At 40.8% G+C, this 13,912-nt stretch overlaps 1 protein-coding gene across 37 annotated transcripts in view; it reads left to right on the forward strand.

Moving 5' to 3' along the window:
- Positions 1–13,912, forward strand: part of LOC149525630 (uncharacterized) — a 484,863-nt gene that overhangs the window by 219,932 nt on the left and 251,019 nt on the right. For 13 of the 37 annotated variants that reach the window (XR_016347244.1, XR_016347245.1, XR_016347236.1 and 10 more), the window contains 2 exons: positions 2,585–2,771; positions 4,730–4,809. The exons of 18 other annotated variants lie outside the window; for them this stretch is intronic. The gene's annotated coding sequence lies outside the window, so the exon portion shown is untranslated. The remainder of the gene's footprint in view (positions 1–2,584; positions 2,772–4,729; positions 4,810–13,912) is intronic. 6 more of the 37 variants (XR_016347240.1, XR_016347226.1, XM_089770342.1 and 3 more) reach the window with 1 other exon arrangement.

Below are 13,912 nucleotides of genomic sequence, written 5' to 3' on the forward strand. Positions count from 1 at the left end.
TTCAGACTTTCTGAGCTAAGCCACACACCCCCTTTGGATTCACATTTTTGGGTGTCCCTCCCCCCTAACCCAACCAGGTGAGTCAGAGGGTGAAGGTGGTTGGCACTCCCTCCCCAGATACCGATGTGTAGAACCAGTCTGTGCCCCACCGGCCCCTGCCCCTTCAAAACAGAAGTAAAACTATGGCTGTCCCAGAGATATCCTCTCCCTGTATGGTGCCCCATGGGCCCCTTCCTCCCTGCTGGACCCCAGAGTTTTTAAAATATATTGCAGGAGAAGAGGGGACACTCAGAAAGAAAAAGGTTGAGAAACCTGCCCTAAGAGACCTGCCCTAGTGCACCAGTGGGAATTCACATAAACCAGAAATGCCAATCTATTTTAAAGCTTCATTATGTTTTTAGATCTGTGTGTTACCTACACACCTTCTGGAGGTGGTGTACTGTTCCACCTAGTGACACCAAGACCATTTACAGAAAGAATAATGAGTCTGCTCTACAGCCTCAGCTGAGAGCCATCTTGTTAGTCTTTAAAGTGCTACATAGTCCTGCATTATGCTTCAGCTACACCAGACTAACACGGCTACATTTCTATTACTATTCCACATGCAGTAGACACTCATGCGATAAGCTCCAAAGATCCCATGCTTGGTTCTGCCTGTTGGTGTTACAAGTGCACATGCATTACAGTGTCTATACTCAGGTATTGTTCATGCAGGCCAAATTGAACTAATTTCACAAGTTGTGTTGTGATTCCTGCCTGAAAGTAGGACTGAGCCCTTAGTTTTCTTCATGCCTGTTTGTGTGCTATAGGAGAAGGAGGCATTTGTATCTCAAATGTGTTCCAAAGAAGACAATATTACTCTATTGGCTTCTTGGTAAAACATCCTGAGAATAAAAGTTTCAGAGGGGTTACCATGCTAGTCCGTAAGGGGACATCTATGCTGCAGAGGAAATTTGAAGCTGCCGCTGTCAATCTTCCAGGGTTTGAATTAGCAGTGTAGTTAAGATAGCTAATTTGAAGTGAGAGAGGCACTCTAGTTGATGCCAGTAACTCTGCTTTCACAAGAAGTAAGGGAAGTTGAAGGAAGAGTGGCCTTCTTTGATTTTCTTCAGCATAGACAGCATCAAGAACTGAGTTAAGTTACTTCCACTTCAGCTATGCAATTAACATAGCTGAAGTTGTGTATCCTTATTCTACTTTGTCCTGTAATGTAGATGTACCCTTAACTGAAAAAAAATGAAAAACAGCAAATGGTCCTGTAGCACCTTAGAGACTAACATTTCAACATGGTAACACATGGTAACCTTTTGGGGAACATTTTAAGATGCCCAGGCACTTATTAATGGATCTAAAAGTGACTACACTATTATAAAACAATTTCAAAAACCAGCTGGAAAGAGAAGCTGCAGAAATTGCCTTCACCTGCAAATATGACACCTTTAATCAAGGTCTGAACAAAGACCTAACCTGGATGAGCTGATACATTCAACACTCTAATGACATCAAAAGTTAAGTATTGGACACTTACAGCCCACTCTAATAGCCATGTTTAGCACCCTAATTGGCAAGATTTTTTCCCTTCTATTTCCCTCTCCATCCCCTCTTTTTCTGGTATTTATTTGCAACTCTGGATCATCTGAAGAAGTGGGTTGTGCCCACGAAAGCTCATGATACTACATTTTTTGCTAGTCTCTAAGGTGCTGCAGGAACATTCATTGTTTTATAAGATTATCCTGAGAGTGGTTGGAGTAGTTGTTTTGCCAAATGAATTTGTGGCCATAATCACTGTTATGAAGTCAAATCCATTATGTTTCTTCCTACACAACTAAAAATAAGAAATTAAAAAACATTTTAGAAACTTCTGATCAGTGTTAGTGGCAGTGGTTGGAATAGTCTTTACCTAGTATTTTTCATCATATGTGTATGATTTTTCCAAAACATGGTATCTATCTGCAATAAATAATTGCTTCTGATAGGACTGACATTTGGAAAGCAGAGTGGCTATTTGAAACCCAAGCTTTCCAGCTGGCTGCCGCTGATTATCAGGATTTTCAAAAGGAGTCATCTTCTGTTTGTAAGCAGTTTAATTCTGTACCTAATTTTAATCTGCAATCTCTGATCATGTCTGTTGTGCTAAAGCATGCATTAACAATTGAAGAGAGTCTATGGTAGTGATTGTTGTGTTGCAAATTAAACAATATGAATTCACTGCAGGATCAGATATAATTGGAAGAGACTGTGAGATGGTTAAACAAGAGTTTTACACCATGTAGTTTTGGCAATTAGTAAAAATGTGAAGGAAAATTATGAATTGTGAAAACATGGAAGGTATAGCAGCTGGCATGCTAGAAAATGGTCTGCAAATATGACCAGTTGTAGTTAACAGGAATCAGCAGAGATTAAATGGATGTAAACTTTCTCTAGATCCCATTTTAAAGTAATAGATGTTTGGGGAGGTGGGCCATCTAATTAAAACTGACAGAGAAGATTTATCTTAAGTTATAAACCTATGACATTTAAAAGGATTAAGACCTTGTACAAATTGCCATTTGTCAACCTCATTAACTTCTTGTTCATGCCTTAGATCTGTACTTAATTTGACACTCCTATCAAGTTGAAAACCATAAGAGATTAATACCATTGTGTCATCTGCTGAAAAGAATGGCAGTTCCATTGAACAAACTGCAGGAATCTGAAGTGCCTGAGGAGTTTAACCAAATTCTAGATTTCCTCCTATTTAAAGAGAGAATACGCTTAGTCAGGTTAAAAAGGTAACAACTTAAGTTTGTTTTAAGTATTTTTTTTTTCTAATTGTGAATTGTAGACCACTGAGAGCAGGAAACTATTGAAATGGTAGTGCTGTTGATCTGTCACCATGAAAGAAGCACACTATAATTGTAACAGCAATATCCCTGTTCAGCCGGAGAATTCTGCTACATGTAAACAGAGTAGTAAATAAACAAATAGATTAAATGATTTGGCAAAACTTTGGTCTTCGGCTATCAGTAATATAGGACTTGGACTCACACCACTGAAGTCAAGGAGAGTTTTGCCAGTGGGTTTAGTGGAAGCAGAATCAGGGCCATTGTGGATATGTATAGTTTTGCTCTTGCCCTTCTTTATCCAACTTGTTTGCTTTGTTCCTTTCTGCCTCTGCATTGATTGCTTTCCTTTCCCCACTTCTGGAGGATTGCCACAGCTCCGTGCTACTGAAATGATTGTCACATTCTGCCATCCTGATGGGAACCACACCTGCAAATTGGAAAGGGAGGGGAGGGTTTAAAAAACACATGGAATTCAACATCAGCAGACTGATGACCTACTCTGCATAGCTGTGTCCCCTTTTCCTGTAAGGGCACATCTACACTGGGGAGTCACTTTGAAATAACTCCCCTTATTTCAAATTAACAAAGCAAGTGTCCACACTACCAAGCCTGTTATTTTGAAATAATAACTCTTGCTCGTGAAGAGGAACAAGCTTATTTCAGAATAGTTATTTCAGGAATTATTATTTCTAAATAACTTATTTCAAAATAACCTGGTAGTGTAGGTATAGCCTAGGAGGAGGATTGGGCTCAAATGGTGGGTAACCCTTTTCACGGTGCAGAGAGGCAGTAGTTTACCTGAGTGCTACTGGCATCTCCATCAGCTCAGGTCATGTCTTCCCCTCTCATCCCCACTCCTGAACTTCGCACGGGTGACTATTAAAAGAGCCACTGCCTTTTTCGCTGTCAGTCCAGACAAAGCCCTCTCACCTTTAGATTGTGGAGCTGCATTCTGCTGATATATCTGGTGATCTAACTCTTACACAGTCTTGGCAAATCCCTGTGGATCTTCCTTTGCTCAGAGCAGGTCAAGAGGGTGATGCTGCTGTTTTGAATGAAACCTTAGCCAATAAGGCTTTTAAGGGAATACATTCACAATATGATATCGTGTTATAAAGCATCATTGTTTCCATTAAGGTTAGAAGCTGATGTCCACAGAAAAGACTGACTCTTAAAATTATACCCTTTAACAGAAAAGGCATAAATCACAAATGGATCTGATTATTTTTATAATTTGAACTGAACTTTTTAAAAATAAAATTGAATCCTCTCAGTACTTATCAGTTTCTCAGTCTTGTTTCCTGTAATGCCTTTGCAAGTACGAAGATGCTGCATTGCATGCAAACTTAATAAAATGTTTTAAAAGTTTAAAATCTGAAATGTCAGTATCAGTTTTGAAATAAAACTTTTACTTAGAGAATCTAATAGCCCAAACTTCTGAAAAACATTTTGCTTAATCACAATGCACAACACTAACAATTGCACTTAAAGAAAAATTATAGCTAAAAAAGTGGTATAATTTCAACCACATACTCTTATCAGTACTATCTGTCATCTTCAGATCCTAAGCTTAATGGAAACCTTCAGAACATAAAAGATAGAAGTCTATGATATCACAAAATATGTATATAACAGTCACTTTTCTGACTATAATTTCATCAGTACTAGAATTTGTGAGTATGAGTGTTAAAAGCTTGAGGAGCTTACTAAAAATTGTTTCATTATATTAATATATATCATGGAGATTCCATATTTACTCTATCAATGAGTACGTAATATTAATTTGATTAGTTTAAAAAGCAACAGGGGTGTGTTTATTGTGCTAGCCTACTGCAATTACAAATTACATACTTTTTTTTCTTACACCATCATCACGAAGGACTAATCTACACTTAACCTTTTAGGTCTACAGTTGTCTGGGGTATGAAAAATTCACCTTCCTGAGTGCTGTAGCTATGCCAACATAACCCTCAGCATAGTCACAGTAAGTAAAAGGAAGAATGCTTCCATTTACCTAGTTCCTGTTGTTTGGGGCAGTGATGTTCATACAACGAAGGAAACACCCCTCTGGTCACTGTAGACTACATCCATCTCCAGTGTTCAGTTACACCAGCTAAGTTGCAGTGCTGGAGATATACATTTAGGCTATGTCAAGACTGGCACGATTTTCCGCAAATGCTTTTAACGGAAAAGTTTTCCGTTAAAAGCATTTGTGGAAAAGAGCGTCCAGATTGGCATGGATGCTTTTCCGCAAAAGCACTTTTTGCGGAAAAGCATCCGTGCCAATCTAGACGCGCTTTTGCACAAAAAATCTCCGATCGCCATTTTCGCAATCGGGGCTTTTTTGCGCAAAACAAATCTGAGATTTCTATACTGGCCCTTTTGTGCAAAAGTTTTTGCGCGAAAGGACTTTTGCCCGAATGGGAGCAGCATAGTATTTCCGCAAGAAGTACTGATTTCTTACATGAGATCGTCAGTGTTCTTCTGGAAATTCAAGCAGCCAGTATAGACAGCTGGAAAGTTTTTCCGCAAAAGCAGCTGCTATAGACACAGCCCTATAGTCCATATAGTGTGGACTTGGCCTAATTACACATTCAACCAATGTTGTTAATGTTATTTTATCTTGTTGCTAATATGTGAACTTGAATAAAAATTAGTTCTGTCTTCCATAGCCATAATGACACTTCAGTACCAAAATTAATTTAAAACTTGTTTTTGCTGATCAAGTAACCACATACAATTCAAAGATGTGTGAAAAACAGAAATACTGTGTAAGGTATCCTATTAATATTGCCATTTGTCTTATTATAATTTGACTGTTAAAGACATTGGAAAAATTAATAAGAGGTATTATTTCATAGACGTTAGTAGAGTTATAACAGTGATGAATGATGCAATAAGACTAATTCTGGTCTTCCCCAGAGTTTAAAGATTCAAATTCTGGGGATTTACACAGATGTGAGAGATTAATTTGGCACAACTGTTTTGTGTTTATGCTTAATGACAATTTATAAATATGTACTGAGAAAAAAGGCATATTACTTTGCTCTTATTGCTTGCTCTTTCAGCACATTTTAATATTTAAAGAAAAAAATCCTATGGCATGTTAAATATTTGGAGAAATTTTAGGTGGGATGAGTGAGATCAAAATTCAATTATTCTATATTGTATTTTTCATAGTATCAGTTTATCATCTTTGGCAGTGGTTCATATACTCTTCAGATACTACAGGATCTTACAGAGTTTTATGCTAGGACCTATGATTTCTTCTGGATACTTTACTGTACTTCGAAACATGGTTTTAAATTACCATTTCATACTGTGATACCCAGATATTCAAAATTTATCTCTGTTTACCGAGTGGTAGCTGTTTGTTGTCCTAGAAAATGCTTATTAGAGGGTCTGTTCCATATTTTGAATACAAATTAACATCTACCATCAGGGAATGAAAAGTGTTGTTTCGTGAGCTTGTAGGTGTAAGGACTGCTATACAAGACAGAATGTTTGGGTGGTCACAAACACTTATGGAAAAACTTCATAGACATTATTAACACAATGAAAAAAAATGTGTTTTAAACATACAGGTTTCTATAGAAATTACTTTTAAATGTAGTTTTTAATGATACTGTGGAATTCAAAAGCATAGGTATGATTAATTAAATTCTGTCAGATGACTTTAAAAAAATCTATAGGTTATCTTCTATTACATTGTATAGACTATTTCCATAGGGGTTGTATTAACCCCTTATATCAGGCTGGGCAAAATACGGTCCACGGGCCGGATCTGGCCTGCTAAGCCACCGGATCCTGCCAGGACCCTCAGGCACGTAGCCACGTAGTTTAAAGCTCAGTTCACACGTCTCTGTGCTCTGCAGGGAGGGAGGAAGCTTCATGCAATCTCCCTGCCCCCAGCCCAATCCTCAGCTTCTCATGGCCAGAAAGAAAAATGGCCAATAGGAACCGACCCTGCCAATCTCTCAACTCCTATTGGCTGGAAACAGACAGCCAATAAGAGCTGAGAGATTGACCTGGAGGATGAGAGCAGTGCAAGTCTCTTCCCCTTCCAGGAGCTGAGAGCCACGTGGGGTTTGCAGTTCGCAGTTTTAAGTGCTTTGGGGCTGCAGCAGGCAGGGAGCCCAGCCCGCCTTGGGGGTGCTGCAGGGCTGCTGGCTTAGGTAAGTGCCTCCCTGCCACAGCCTGCCTCTGGCACCCCAGCTCTTCCTGTACTCCAACTCCCTCCCCAGGTTACCATCCAAACCCACTGCATCCCCTACCCCCAGAATCCTCTCCTGCACCCATATCCCATCCCTGACCCTACACTCCTACAGGGATCAGAGGAATAAAGAATAGTAAAATATAATTTTAGACTATGCAAGGAAGCCTAAAACTGGCACACTCCATTTGAAATTCAGTGGGAGTAGGACATCTAACTCCTTGGAAAGCTTACCCTTAGTCAGATATGGTGCAGAACACCCACAAGGAAAGGATTTAAGGAGTAGGAATATGCAATATTTGGACTTGCTTTTAGAGTTGCATTTATTTTTCTTTAAACAGCCATATGACTTAACACTTCATTTAGACTATTTTGGTCACAAGCAGTGGGATTTGATCTTGCAAAGCCTTGGTGAGAAACTCTAAGGAAGTTCTTAAGAGTCTGCATGCACATTGCTTGCAGATTAGATGTATTTTCTCTGTAAATATTGCATTTAAATAATTCTGTTCTAGTCCTATTATTGTAAAATTATTTCTTAGTTTTGCCCTGATTGCAAAAAATCTACTTGGTGTTGTATGGGAAATGATCACTATGACTATAATATGTTCGATTAATTGTGAGGCTTATGTTCGATTAATTGTGAGGGAAGATCTTTTTAATGGAAACTTATAGAAACAAAGGTCAAAATTTTCAAATTTGGGTCCTGAAGGTAGACACTCAAGATAGGATTTTAAAAAGCATTTGTATTGACCTAACTCTTCTCCCACTGAAATCAGTGGTAAAACATTCATTGACTTCAGTGGGAGCAGAGTTAGGCTAATGCAGAATGCTTTATAAAATCCCACACTAAAATATGTGTTTAGGGGTCTGAATAAAACAGCAGATCTTCAGAGGTGTAGAGCACCTTTAACTTTTATTGAAATACCTATGGGTACCTCGAAATTATTTTGAAATAATAAAATGCCAGTGTACATAGCGAACCATTATTTCGAAACACTGTTGAGCTGGAGGACTTATTACTCCGACTCCTGTAACCCTCATTTCACGAGGAGTAAGGGAAGTTGAAGGAAGAGTGTTCTTCCTTCGACTTTCTGCTTTGTAGTCAGCACAAAAAGCCTAATTAAGCTATTTTGACTTCAGCTACACAATTGATGTAGCTAAAGGAGAGTATCTTACTTTGACTTTTGCCCTGATGTGTAGATATGCCCTAAATGTGTACTTAGGTGCCTAGTTGTAGACACCCAGGTTTGCAAACATTGGCTTATGTTTATTTTTCAAAATGTGCACTTTGCAAAACATTGAACTATTTGTAAATAAATATAGTATATTATAATGTATACTAATTAGATCTGTGAAACTATGCAAAGGATTTTCATGCTAGATTCTTTTTTTTTTTAATCTCATGCTTTGCTGATTTAAAATAAAAAATGACAGACATGAATTTATTCTGGTTATTTTCAAAATTGATTAAACCCTAAAGTGTTCTTTCTAACTGAAATGCAACTTCCTAATCCCATCTGTAGTATATCTTTACATTTTTATACTTTAAGTCATGTGCACTGCTTCTCTAGGGGTCCAGTTTCTTATGCATTTTATTTGTTCAAGTGTACTTGTACTTGACCATTAATGCAAAAATCCTTCTTTTTTAACAAAGAACTTGTCAATACAATATTTAATTAACAGTTTAACTTTTGCAATTATTTTTGAGGAAAAAATACTACCTCATATGTTTTTGGTTTGAACATTAATGTGGGAAGTCATATGGGGCCTGATCCAACATTCATTGAAATCTTTGGGAATCTTTCTGATTTCACTAGACTTTAGAAGGCCATAGAGCATCAGGAGGAGGCCCATTACTCTTAAGTATTAACAGAGCACATTTCAGGTTTCTTCTGTGGAAAATGCAGAAAAAATATTTCAAATATATATTGGGATTAGTCATATCTTTTACCTTCCTCCTTCAAACAAAGGAAAGCTGGAAAGACTGTCTGTTCAGCTGACTCAAAACAAAAACATGTTGAAGAGACTGGAAAGTGTACAGATTATTTTTAAAAAATCTTCTCCTTATTTTTTCCATATGTAAAGAACTACAGTAACTAAACATATGGATACAGGGCCATGTGAGAATGTGATATATTACAATTTCCTGGGAACTGACTTAAAGCCATTAATGTTATTATTTGAATGATGGACTTTTTCATTGGTTGTATTGAATTTACAGTAAAGTTTATATTGTGCTGATAAATTTATTTTGGTTTCATTATTATTTCCTTCACTTCAGAGCTTTTCTGAAAAAGTCAGTACAGTAGTACATATATGAGACTCTAGTGAAGGGACAATTTACACCGTTTTACTAAACCATTTTCTTCACTCAGAATAATACTGATTTGTAAAGAACAAACCATGTCAAACCAACTGATAGATTTCTTTGCTAGGATAACAAGCCTTGTGGATAAGGGGGAAGCAGTAGATGTGATATACCTAGATTTTAGTAAAGCATTTGTTCCTTCTCGCATGGTCTTATCAATAAACTAGGGAAATCTAACCTAGATGGGGCTATTATAAGGTGGGTGCATAACTGGCTGGATAACCGTACTCAGAGAGTAATTTTTAATGGTTCACAGTCATGCTGGAAAGGCATAACAAGTGGGGTTCCACCAGGGTTAGTTTTGGGACTGGTTCTGTTCAATATCTTCATCAACAATTTAGATGATGGCATAGAGAGTATGTTTATTAAGTTTGCACATGATACCAAGCTGGGACGGGTTACAACTGCTTTGGAGGATTGGGTCATAATTCAAAATGATCTGGGCAAATTGGAATTATAGTCTGAGGTAAATAAGATAAAGTTCAATAAGGACAAATGCAAAGTACTCCACTTAGGAAGGAACAATCAGTTTCACACATACAGAATAGGAAGTGACTATGGAGGAAGGAGTTCTGCAGAAAGGGATCGAGGGGTCATAATGGACCACAAGCTAAATATGAGTCAACAGTGTGAAACTGTTGCAAAAAAAAAAAAAAGCAAACATGATTCTAGGGTGCATTAATAGGAGTGTTGTGAGCAAGACACAAGAAGCAATTCTTCCGCTCTACTCTACACTGATTAGGCCTTTGTTGGAATCCAGTTCTGGATACTACGTTTCAAGAAAGATGTGGAGAAATTGGAGAAGGTCCAGAGAAGAACAACAAAAATGACTAATGCTCTAGAAAATGTGACCTATGAGGGAAAACTGAAAGATCTGGGTGTTGCATTATTTGATGTTAAGGGGAGCAGACAGATCATGGCTGCACCCATGAGGGGGGGAGTGTTTGCCCCAAAGTCTGTACAAAGGGGGCTATGTGAGGTGTCAAATGAAAGCTTATGTTCTACTGATTCTATGTATGCTATTCATGTACTTGTGTGATATCTGTATGTGGAGTTATCAATATGGACTCTGGGCTTATACTGTGAATGTTCTCTGTCTGAGACAGAGCAATGGGCTCTGGACTGCCTGTTGGAAGGAGCAATTGTTCAGCCAATGACTTGCTAATTGATGAGGCTCCAGGAACAATGGCTCCCAAGGTTCCCAGTACACACCTCAGAGATGCTCTGGAGACCTGCAAACCAGCCAATATCATGGCTTCTGACATGGGACTCAGGGGTAGGTCACTTGGCCATGTGACCCACTCTGGCTTGGGAGACTAGGAATGAGTATAAGAATGCCATGAGGCGGTCTCCATTTTGTCTTCAATTCTGCTACTGATCCTAGATGCAGCCTTGCAAGAAACAGATAGCCAAGGAGGATTGTTGACACATCCTGATATAGGATGTACACCAGAGACTTTTAAGTTCATAACATCTCTGCTGAGAGCCTGCATCAAGAACTTGGTGATTGGTTGCATGTAATTTTCCTTAACAACCTTACTCTCAATCTATTTTTTCTTTTATTAATAAAACTTTAGGCTGTGTCTACACTGCACCCCTTTTCCGGAAAAGGGATGCAGATTAGACACTTCGGAATTGCATATCTGCGGGGGATTTAAATATCCTCCGCGGCATTTGCATTTACATGGCTGCCTCTTTTTTCCAGCTTGGGGATAAGCCGGAGAAAAGCACCAGTCTAGACGCGATTCTCTGGAAAATAAGCCCTTTTCCGGAGGATTTCTTATTCCTACTTTCAAGTATAGGAATAAGAAATCCTCCAGAAAAGGGCTTATTTTCCGGAGAATCGCGTCTAGACTGGCGCTTTTCTCCGGCTTATCCCCAAGCCGGAAAAAAGTGGCAGCCATGTAAATGCAAATGCCGCGGGGGATATTTAAATCCCCCGCAGATTTGCAATTCCGAAGTGTCTAATCTGCGTCCCTTTTCCGGAAAAGGGGTGCAGTGAAAAGACAGCCTTAGATTTTAGATTCTAAAGGATTGGCCCAGTGTGCTCTTGTGGGTAAGATCCAAAGTGTAAATTGCCTGGGAATTAGTGGCTGGTTCTTTGGGACCAGGAGAACCCATTCGGGGTAGGTAAAACTGAGTTCTATAACCCCTCACCTGTGTGTAAGGCCCAAGGCTGATTGTGGCACAGTGAGAGCTGAGATGTCTGAGGGGTTTTGCTCGTGAGGCTTCCTGCTGGCTGAATTGGCAGCTGGAGCACTCATGTGTGACTGGTTTGTAGCCTATTCGGGAAAGCTCTCCAGCCCTGGGCTGTAAGGAGCCCTGGTTTTGAGAAATTCACCCTGAGCAGATGCCCTCAGTGGTGCCCAGGCCTGGTCCAGTCCGTCACACTGGGTTTGTTTAGTTTAGAAAATAGAAGACTGAGGGTATGTCTACACTACAGCACTAATTCGAACTAAGCTAATTCGAACTAGTGCATCTAGACCTAAACACTAGTTCAAATTAGCATTTTGCTAATTCGAACTAGCATGTCCACATTGAGTGGACCCTGAACCGAGGTTAAGGATGGCCGGAAGCAGTGCCGGCAGGGCATCAGATGAGGACTTAGAGCGTGGAGCTGCTGTCTCAGGCTAGCCGAGGGCTATGCTTAAAGGGACCCGACCACCACCCCGGACAGACAGTTCTCAAGGGTTCCCCGCTTGCAAAGCAGTCCTGGCTTGGAGTGCCCTGAGTGCCCACACTGGACACATCACAGCACTCGGCCATCAGCCTGGCTGCACTTGCCGCAGGCTGCCATCCAGGGGGGTCAATCGGGGGGCTGCAGGAGAGTTTCCACCCCGAGGAGCCCACAGAGGCACTCCAGTCCTCCTCATCGGGGGCTCGTACCCCATTCCTCCCTCACCTCCTTCCACTTACCCTCCCTAGCCCCCCTTCCTGATGTACAAAATAAAAGACACGTGTGGTCAAAAATAGAAACTCTCTTTATTGAACAAAACTTGGGGAGACTGGGAAAAGGAGGTGGGAGAGGGGAAGACAGAGGGTGGGAGAGGGGAGGGCAACTAAAATGATGAGGGGTTTAGAACAGGTCCCATATGAAGAGAGGCTAAGAAGACTGGGACTTTTCAGCTTAGAAAAGAGGGGACTGAGGGGGGATATGATAGAGGTCTATAAAAGCATGAGTGGTGTGGAGAGGGTGCATAAAGAAAAGTTCTTCATTAGTTCCCATAAAAGAAGGACTAGAGGACACCAAATGAAATGAATGGGTAGCAGGCTTCAAACTAATAACAGAAAGTTCTTCTTCACAAAGCAAATAGTCAACCTGTGGAACTCCGTGCTGCAGGGGGCTGTGAAGGCTAAAACTATAACAGAGTTTAAAGGGAAGTTAGATAAATTCATGGAGGTTGTGTCCATGGAGTGGTATTAGCCAGGGAGTAGAAATGGTGTCTCTGGCCTCTGTTTGTGGAAGGCTGGAGAAGGATGGCATGAGACAAATGGCTTGGTCATTGTCTTCGGTCCATCCCCTCCAGCGTACCTAGTGTTGGCCGCTGTCAGCAGACAGGCTCCTGGGCTAGATGGACCTTTGGTCTGACCCCTTACGGCCGTTCTTATGTTCTAAGCTCAGGATCGGAGATCTCACTGGACCACCTTGATTTTCATGCAAATCTGCTCCTGGGTGGCCAGGCTGGCAGCTATCCTGCCCTAGACGGCCACTTTCCTGTGTCTAGTGTGGAGGTCATGGACGTTGGAGGCTTCCCCCCAAACCTTGATGAGGTCCACAATCTCCGCACTAGACTAGGCGGGCGCCCGCCTCTTGCGGCCCCAGGCATGCTCCTGGGAGCCGCCAGCCTGGTCCCGGGAAGAGGCAGAGGGCTGCGTGGCAGCGGGTGGCTGGTTCATGCCGTGCCAGGTGCAGGGTCTGCTGGCTGGGTGCTGGCAGGCTTGCACTTGGCACGGGCACCGTAGCCAGATCGTGGCCCTTTAAGGGCTCCGGGGCCGGGAGGGGGCAGACAAGTTTCCCTGGTGGTGCCCAGAGTGGCCACCAGGGCAAGCTGGAAGGGCTAGCCTCCCACTAGTTCAAATTAAGTGGCTACACAGCCCTTAATTTGAACTACTTAATTCGAACTAGGCGTTAGTCCTCGTAGAATGAGGTTTACCTAGTTCGAATTAAGCGCTCCGCTAGTTCGAATTAAGTTCGAACTAGCGGTTTGTATGTGTAGCGCCTATTAAAGTTAATTCGAACTAACGGCTGTTAGTTCGAATTAACTTTGTAGTGTAGACATACCCTGAGAGGGGACATGATAGCAGTTTTTAAGAATCTAAAAGAAGAGTGAGAAAAATACTATTCATTGACTTCTGATGGTAGGACAAGAAGCAATGGGCTTAAATTTCAGCAAGGGAGATTTAGCTTGGACATTAGGAAAAACTTCCTGTCAGGGTGGTTAAACACGGGAATAAATTGCCTAGGGAGGTTGTGCAATCTACATCATTGGAGATTTTTAAGAGCAG

This window comes from Pelodiscus sinensis, chromosome 1, assembly GCF_052426305.1.
Source record: "Pelodiscus sinensis isolate ZL-2025 chromosome 1, ASM5242630v1, whole genome shotgun sequence".
NCBI lineage: Eukaryota > Metazoa > Chordata > Testudines > Trionychidae > Pelodiscus > Pelodiscus sinensis.